We start from the raw sequence: 9133 nt of genomic DNA on the forward strand, positions 1-9133 counted from the left end.
TCCAAGGGGCCCTCATCCAAATAATGGAAGACATGAATCCCCTTCTTTCATCAGCTTGGTGAAAATATGTGGGTGTGGTGGGGATGTGAGTGTGTACAGCAATACTGCAAATCAGTAGTGGGTATTGCCGACCATGAATCTTAGGCGCTTCCTGCGCTTGAGATGAATTGGCACGTGGAATAAAGCTAACCATCTTGAATTTCTTTCTTTCTTTGGGACTAAAAAGTAGAGGGAGTACCATCCATGATTCCTCTCTGCTTGAGGAATGCGTTCTATCACCCCTTTCTGCAACAGGGAAAAGATTTCCTATTGCAGCAGTGGATCCAGATCTTTTGGAATCAGTGTGGAAGGGGGACAAGGAGGGAGGCATCTGAGAAAGGCCAGGTAGCAACCCAGAGAAATTATTTGCCTGACCCACTTGTCCGAAGTAATGCCCTTTGTAAAAGTGAGCTAGACGCTCTACTACTCCAGAAGTAGGAGACCGATTACTAGGAAGGCCTTGTTGGTGCTAGTGTCCCAGATGGGAGGGAAGCAACAGAGGAGGATTGGTTTGCCTTCCCTTCCCTCCCTCTGGAAGAACTTGGAAACCCTTTTTGCTTGAAGGTGGATTGTCCTCTTCCTCTTTGGCTGAATTACCCATAGTAACTGTTAGGGAGGATTCTCAAAATGTGCTAATTCCTCCCTACCTTAGAGACCCCAGCTCTTTTGCTGAACTTTGGGACTCTTTACTTTTTAATTCTGTTTGTTTTCTGTGTTTACTTTCTTTGGATATGGAGTTTTTTACAACTCCACAGGCATCATCTTTTTCTTGTGTGTCACACAGCACCCTCAGTGCAGTAACACAGGGATGTCTTTTAGACTTCCCAAGGTTTAAATACCTTCTCTGTGACAGACTACTGTCTCCCAATGAATGTAAAGTTAAATTGACTTTGCTAGTCTTTTTAAATGGCTAGACCCAGCACACACTGCCTTACAGAAGAGTGCTGGAGGGAATACCTAGTGTTCCCTATGTCTAGAAAACTCATGTAGCCCTCTGAAGCTACCCTTTCCTCTCAGAATGGCTGGTGGCAGTGGTATTACCATGATTTCCCTGACCACGACCCGTTTAAACGCTCCGGTAGCTAAAATACACCGGAGCCAAGTTTTTCAAGATGGCGTCTGAGCCGCCTCTGTAAAAACAGGTTTCCGATCGACTTTTTTCGCCATTTCGTTTTGGAAAGGTCCTTCTAGTGTTTGTCTCTGCGTGCCAAACCAGGTTTGGTCCCTTTGTTCGTTTGCCTTTGGCGGGGTTCTGTACTGAAGCCCCCCTCTGGCGCCTGAGTGTCTGGGGTGGACAGGATGTGAGGGAGGTGCCCGAAACTCCCTGTGCTTAGTCTCCTAGGAGACCTGTATGCACTCTGGTGTGATTGGCTGGCTGACTTTCTGGCAAGGACAGCCACCCTGCTGGGTGAGTGACAGCTAGGCTGGAATGAATGGGAGAAAACTGTTTAAAAGCAGTTTTCTGGGACGTGGAAGGCAGAGTCGACCACTGGAACGAAAGAACCGAAGACGAGCTGAAGGAAGATGATGGCTGCAACTCCTGGACCGTTGGTTTGACCGGTGAAGCCCTGCTGCAGGTCCGAATTGCATGAAACTCCCTCGATAGAGAAGCTCCTTCAACTCCTTCAACGACTTCTTCCCTTGAGCTGGTGGGAACAACCAATTCACAAGCCACCTTGACACCATCTCCATACTGGTCGAATTTTCTTCAGAGTGCTGTTGAAAACCGGATAGCCAGTGAGAAGGATACCAGTTGGTGGACTTTAAGGCACTCACACCTTGAACTGACGTTTTGCCAAACTTGTGGATCCTTCCCCGTGCAGTGCAGGAACCTCCCGACGTCCTCCCTCTTGTCCCCACGACTGAGGCTCAGGAACAGCAAGATCTGCAAGAACTGCCAGGAACAACTGCCCCAGCTACAGCTTTTCTTCACTCAAAAGGTACTGTGCAACTGCGGTAGAGAAACCCTCTTTGCCGCAGTGAAAGTTTCTGAAACTTTCCCAACTTTGGAGTCTTGTTCGCTCCTAATCCGACATTTAACTCTTTTTCGTGCAAACTACTTCTAAGAACATTGGCAAAGACTTAACCGTTTACTACAAGAACTGTGCTATCCTATCCAAGACAATGATCAATTGACTTTGACCCGGGCCTATTGAATTGAACTGCCTCTTGTAGTGACTGACACCCTTTGCCTTGCCTATGAAAGTAACTGTTTGATTCTTATAACCTTTGTCTTTGTACTCCTTTTGAAAGTTACTGAAGTGCCATTTTGCTCCCACTTCAGGGGAGCCTAACCTGTTCAGAAACCTATTTATTTGGTACTGTAGTGTATTATAGTGTAATATTGAGCTGCCTGTTAGAAGTGGAATGTTTTCTAACTAACTGTGTAAATAAATTAATATTGTTTTACCAAGAAACCTTGAGTGTTTGTTTGAACCACTGTGATTGAAAGTCCTTTGTGTAACACCTTGCACTGCTCACATCCCTCTTGAGATAAGCCTGGCTGCTCAGCCCTGCTACCACAAAACTGTGTAGTACAGACTTATACCAAAGGTGAGATTGTGCTTACCACGATAAACTATAAAAGACAATGGGGTATGTTTAATGGCTCTGAGATTCGTCCCCTAATTGATACTCACGTAAGTTCCTTAACCAAAAGAATCTCAGTCGCCGGTTTGGTGTCAAACCTTAAAGTAGCAGACAATACAAGTTTGTGCAATCAGATTTTAGTCCAACATTAATACAAAAAACATTTTATATAGAAAAAATATTTCAAATTTATTAGGTCACAAGGACAATATCAAGCTAAAAAACAATTAAACAGTAGCTTAAAAGATTTGATCTAAAAAAGATACATGTGTGAACAATTTTCAGGGTCAACACACAGATCTAATTTGTAAACAATTCTAAAGCATAAACTAAATTAAATAACCAGACAATTAACTACATATTTACAAGAACAAATCTGCAGTCAGGTACGAGAAAACGATAGTTATATCTCAAGGATAAAACTTTACAAATGCATTGGTTCTATGAATCCTAATGGAAGAACCACTAGGTTCTAATACTGTAACAAAAATGTTCTAATTCGACAACCTGTTAATAATACAGGGTATAAACGCCCGATATGTTTTATTCTGTCATCAACATTGAAAAATTCATCAGAACTTCATCAGAGGAAAACTTGACATTGCAGAAGAAAACAGTAAGGACTCTGTTTCATATCTCTAAAAGGTTCCACAATTTGATTGTCTGCTTGAATCCTAAGGAAAAACAACAACACACCAAAACAGCTGTTAATTACGCTGTCACTATTTAAAGCCTACTCACTAAAGTTATATACTTCGTAATACCAAGGCTTACCATAAGAATGTGGCGTCATCACACATTCATCGGTTCAGTAGACGTGTCTTTTTAATAGACTTCCATCTGTTGAAACAAATTGTACATTTAACCAAAACCAGCCCAGCTCATTGTCCGTCATCATCTTTTTCCCAAGTCACTGTGTAACGTTCTTCTCAAAATTTATTTTAAAACATATCCAGTTACTACTTCAAATTATCGCCCTATGTTAAACTATGGGCCCTTCAGTATTTACGGCGGACTTCAAAGCATTAAAATTGTGATAATTAATCGGTCTAATAGACTCTTAAACAATCAGACGCCTTTGAATCAGTGATGTTTGTGGGGAAACATTATAAGCTTATAAAGACTTACTTGTAGATTGTCTGTCGATTTGTGTATTCGACTTTATTTTAGTTTCGTCATTCTGATGGGCACACTCTGGAACTTTGTGCCGATTCCCATTATTTAGAGTGAATCACAAGAACTACAGGTACACCCTCCAATCGCAGTTATTCGCCATAGTCACTGAAAACGTGAAACACAACAACGTCACGCGACCATGTAAATACATCTAGAACCGCGTGTCAAAGTAAACATCTAGTACACTTCTTCAACAAATCCTACTTCACCCTGTATGTTAATATGCTATGTAACTCTGCAGTAGTAGCTCATAAATAGTGTGATCAATTAAAAACTAATTGACCGCCGCAAGAATTCAAAGGGCACTCGTAAAACAAAAGGTTTCATATACAAAATACTCAACCCCGTTGCCGTAACCATAATCAGCTTGCTCCCTTCGTGAAGCATAGACGATTCGGCTTAGTACAAAAACACGAAGACATACACGGCCAACAACCCGTGTTACGCGCTTACCTTTTCAGTGTCTGGCTCGCGAACATCTTGTCGAACAGTGTGTCATACGGTAGATGCAGCAATATGCTATTACAAACTTGTGCTGCCTCTACATAAGTGAAAGACGTGGCCTCCGGATTGATTGATTATTCTCACGGCGTAGATCCTCGCCGTATCACGTGATTCATATCGATGACATTCTTAAAGTAACACTCCTCAATAGCACTTTAAGCTCAGATGTGCTGGTACGAAATGCTCCATATTTCACCAAAGAACAGGATGTGACTAAACATCAAAAAGGTGCGGTGCTTCTGGTCCAAATATCTATATTTATATGATTATAATCAAGGTCCTTTCCATTTTCAGGACATAGTAATTACATCCCTCAGAGTTTATACCATCTTAGAACAGCTGTTGTTTAAGGTGCGCACACGCTAATATTTACAATCAGAAACACTATTGCCAATATTACCTCCTATTACATTGGATAGGTAATTCGACCAATGGTCACATATGCATGGTACTTACATTTTGGTAGTTAAACAACTAACCTATCTATTTGGCAGGTTAAGCCATTCCACCTGTTCGTTTAACCCTGTGTTGGCTGTATCGCACAAGAAAATCAACCATTGTTCTTTGGCATATAGAGTACTATTTATGGATTCTCTTTGTGGCATTGATGGAACCTGCAATAACACAGACCATCTCAGATCTTCACTAGTATGTTTAGCCATCACAAAATGGTTCACTAGGGGTGCTAGAACCACTTTATTTCTAATGCAGCGTATGTTCTGAGATTCGGGTTTTGACTTTTCTGATAGTCATACCTATATAGATTTTGTGGCAAGGGCACCAAATTACGTACACCACATTGCTAGAATTGCAATTAGTGAAGTTACCTTGCACCCATGGTTGTTTAAGGCCTAGATCTACTTCTGTACTCCTTCATGTTAGGCCACAGTTGACACAGTGGCCACATGGTGAGTGTCCTATCAACCGAGGCATACCCCACAATTCTCTTACACTCATTTGGGGTTGCAGCGCTTTAGTGATATCATTTTTGGTTAATAGGTCTTTTAAATTCGCACCTCTTTTAAATGCACACACCGGAGGTTCCAATGGGCATTCTCCACTCTTAAGGATGTGCCAGTGTTTTTTAATCATCTTGTTTATTTGATTAGGCCTGGGAGAAAAAGTACTCACAAAGACTATTCCTTTCTTTTCTTGAGATTTGTCTTGGTATTCAAGCAGGGCTTCTCGGTTGTTATGCATTGATCTTTTAAAAGCTCTCTTCACTATTCTTTTAGGATAGTGCCTTGCTTCCAATTTGGAACTTAATTTCTGTGCTTCCGACAGAAAAATGGTTTTCGTCGAACTATTCCTTTTTAAACGGAGGAACTGGCCAACCGGCAGGTTTTCTTTCGTATGGCGTGGATGGCAACTCTCAAAAATCAACAAGGAGTTCCGATCAGTTGTTTTGTGGAACGGCTTGACTTGAAGAATATTCCGCGTTGTATCGACCTAAATGGTAATATCCAAAAAATTAATTTCTACATTACTGTGGGTATGGGTAAATTGTAAAAAATGGTTCTGATTATTGATCCACACCATAAAGTCTTCAAGTTTTTCTACGGATGCTTCCCATACTATGAGAATATCGTCGATATAGCGTCTCCAAAAACCTAACTTCATAAAGAATGGATTTAGGGTGCTGTAGATGTATTGTATCTCTAATGACTCCACATAGAGGTTGGCTGCTGAGGGGGCTACTGACGAGCCCATCGCTGTTCCATGAATCTGCTGGTAAATTTGATTATTAAAGCTGAAATAATTTTCGGTTAGTGCCATTTCTGCACACCAAAGGATGAAGCTGTTCGGTGTTGTACCTTCGGTCCTTTTGGAAAGTAAAATTTCTTCCAACACATTCAGTGTTTCGCGTTGAGGTATGCTTGTATACAACGAAACTATGTCCAAGCTGACCAAAATTTGTTTCCTGGGGTCAAATGCCATTTCTTCTACCATATTAATTAGATCTGTGGTGTCTTGTATAAATTAATACATATTTGACACAAATGGTTTGAGATATTTGTCAGCAAACTTTGACAAAGGCTCTAACACAGAGTCTGTGCCAGAGACAAAAGGCCTGCCAGGTGGTGTAGTTAAGGATTTATGTATTTTAGGAAGGATGTAAAATTTAGGTGTAGTAGTCTTTCAACTACCAAAAATGCTTGTTCTTGTTGGCATATCCATCCTCGTGATACTGCTTTTTCGACTTTCGTCGTGATCAACAGTTGAAGTTTACTGGTAGGATCTTGAGCTAGTGGTTTATAAAATGCTCTGTCTAGCAATTGTCTTTCACATTCCTTGATGTATGCATCATGATTGATGACAATAGCACCTCCTTTGTCAGCTTTATGCAAAATTATATCTGGATTATTAGCCAGATTTTTCACTGCATTTCATTCTCTGGTGCTCATATTTTGGAAATCCTGGAGAGGGTTTTGTTCTAAGCATCTCAGATCATCCCAAACTCTTTTAGCAAAAACCACTGACTCTGGAGTATAACTGCTGACTGGTGGATTAACGGTAGATTTTGCACGTAGACCACTTTCATTATTCTGCTGGTCATATTCATGATGTTGGAAATACTGTTTTAAATGTATTTTACGTATTAGCTGCTCTATTTCTACTCTAGTCTGAAATTTGTCATATTTAACTGCATGGACAAACCCAAAACCTTTATTCAACACAGCCACCTCTTCTGCACTTGGATTATAAAATGACAAATTTACTAGTAAGGATACATGCTCCGGGTTTGACGTGCAGCATAGTCCCAATCAGTTGTTGGTGGCCGCTGGTCTAAAAACCTGGTTGAAATTGAACTTGAGGACCCATTGGCGATTTCTGATTGCCTTGGGAATAGTTACCTCTAGTACGTGGTGTTCGGTTATTTCTTCTTTGATTCCGCCCACAACCTCGATTACGGTTGTTCCTTTGGCCTCTTAATTGAAACTGATTACTACCGTTCGACCCAGCTGAAAGAAGTGTTACTGAATCTTACTTGCCATTGGTAGTTATGTTGCCCTGACCGTTTTTGACCAAAGGGATCATATCCTTCTTTGGTATACCGGAAGGCATTTTCATGTGAGAATTGTAACAGATCTTTCTTCATCCTTCCGATCCGATCTTGTGTGCAAAAGTCGTTAAATTCTGTAATTTCTTTTGAAATCTCCTCTAGACGTTTTTTGTAAGTTTCAAAGGAACAAGTTTCTTGATTTCTTCTTCCATCTTGTCTAGATCTGCTGTAATCTTTAGTGTCATTTCACGGGCGATGGCCCACTGGTCACATTACAACATCACCTCCCTACCCTCCCTCACCAAACTAGATAAAATAAAATTCCCAAATAAAGAAAAGAAAACCTGCAGGGATTAAGGGCGCGGGTGCCGCGGGAGCACTCTGGACATTCTTACCAGCCCAGGAGGGCCACCATACTTTGGAGGGAGGCCATGCCCCCTCCACTTCAAATCCCCTGGATCCACCCGCAGGGCCTTAAGCCCGCTGGGATTAAGGGCGCGGCTGTTGCACGCCCGCAGGGTGTTCGGCGCCCGGATGGGAGAGGCGCGCAAATGCCGCAAGACAGTCCAGCACAAAATCGAGCCAGTGCCAGCCACTACCCCTCCCTGTGGACTGTGAGGTGTACGTGGTAGCGACTGAGCCAATAAACACGGACCATGAGGTGAGCCTGATATTGCCATAGAGTGTTTGGGAGGGGGGTACACGGAACTTGGAACTCTCCGCACAGAGGCGCCAAAGGATCACACGGCTCAGTACGGCAGCACAAAACAACACAATCAGCTAAATAGCACGCGTGGTGTGGGGGAGGTGAGTCCCCTTATTCTCTCTGGAACTGCCCCAAGGCCTTATCTCATAAAGGCTGTACGATGGCTGACCCCTCGAAGGATGCTGCCTTTGGTCCTATGACAGGAGGTGACATCTCCTCCCCTTTTTCACCCCTCTACCTCCTCACATCTTCACTGCTATCTAATTTAAAGGGTCCACTGGCCCCACTGGATCAACGGAAGCCAATCCTGGGCAGAAGATTGAGGGCAGAAGATTGAGGGGCGGCATGTTGACCAAGGCCACAGGGGCAATGCTGGGAGCCATGCAGGGTATGCGACTTTGCTCTGGGAGCCTGTGCATGAATAGAGCCCCCGCCCTACAGTATCTGGCTGCTGAGTGTGTCAAAGAGGGGGTGTAGGTATTTGGAACTGAGAAGACCAGCCTTCAACACTTTAGATCTACTGACTTTTATTTGCAGAAACAACAAGCTTCTTTAATTCTGGGGAAAATGGGGGACAACATGCCGTTTGCTTTTCTTTCTCAAAAGGTGAAGATACTGTTCACGAATCATTCTGTCGAGGCTAACAGTGTTCGGGAGTCTTCTCCAGGAGATGAGACTCTATCTCTGGAAACTGCATTCCTAGGGATCATTTATCATCAATTCCTTAAAGTCTCGTATTGTCTCTCAAGCCTCCCTATTCATTTCTCTATAGTTCTCCAGAGATGAGGTCTCCAGCTCACACCCTCACTGGTGTTGGTTGTAATCCAGCCTCCTTGGCCCAGCCCCTCCCCTTGTTGGGAAGGCTTCCTGGACAACTGTTAGCACGGTCCTCTGCCTCTCTGTTCATTCAGTCTTCCTCTCATTCACTCGACGCTCACCTTTGTTTTCGGATGACAGAGGCCTCCAGCTGGGTCTCAAGTGCCGTTAGGGCCGTTAGCAGCAACTCTCTTACAGCTAACTTCTTCTTTGGGGATAAATGTCTTAGTAAGTCTCTATAAACGGGTTATAACAGGATAGGGCACAACGGGTGCAACTTGGACTACTGTTTCCTTATG

At 42.8% G+C, this 9133-nt stretch overlaps 1 long non-coding RNA gene across 1 annotated transcript in view; it reads right to left on the reverse strand.

Moving 5' to 3' along the window:
- The window catches only part of LOC138453806 (uncharacterized), a 50711-nt gene extending 43136 nt beyond the window's left edge, over positions 1-7575 (reverse strand). The window contains exons 1-2 of the long non-coding RNA XR_011260534.1: positions 3757-7575; positions 3403-3468 (exon numbers count right to left, since the gene is read on the reverse strand). This is a non-coding gene — a long non-coding RNA (uncharacterized lncRNA). The remainder of the gene's footprint in view (positions 1-3402; positions 3469-3756) is intronic.
- Between the last annotated feature and the right edge of the window lie 1558 nt (positions 7576-9133).

This window comes from Ambystoma mexicanum, chromosome 4p (genome assembly GCF_040938575.1).
Source record: "Ambystoma mexicanum isolate Mex_15411 chromosome 4p, UKY_AmexF1_1, whole genome shotgun sequence".
Taxonomy (NCBI): Eukaryota; Metazoa; Chordata; class Amphibia; order Caudata; family Ambystomatidae; genus Ambystoma; species Ambystoma mexicanum.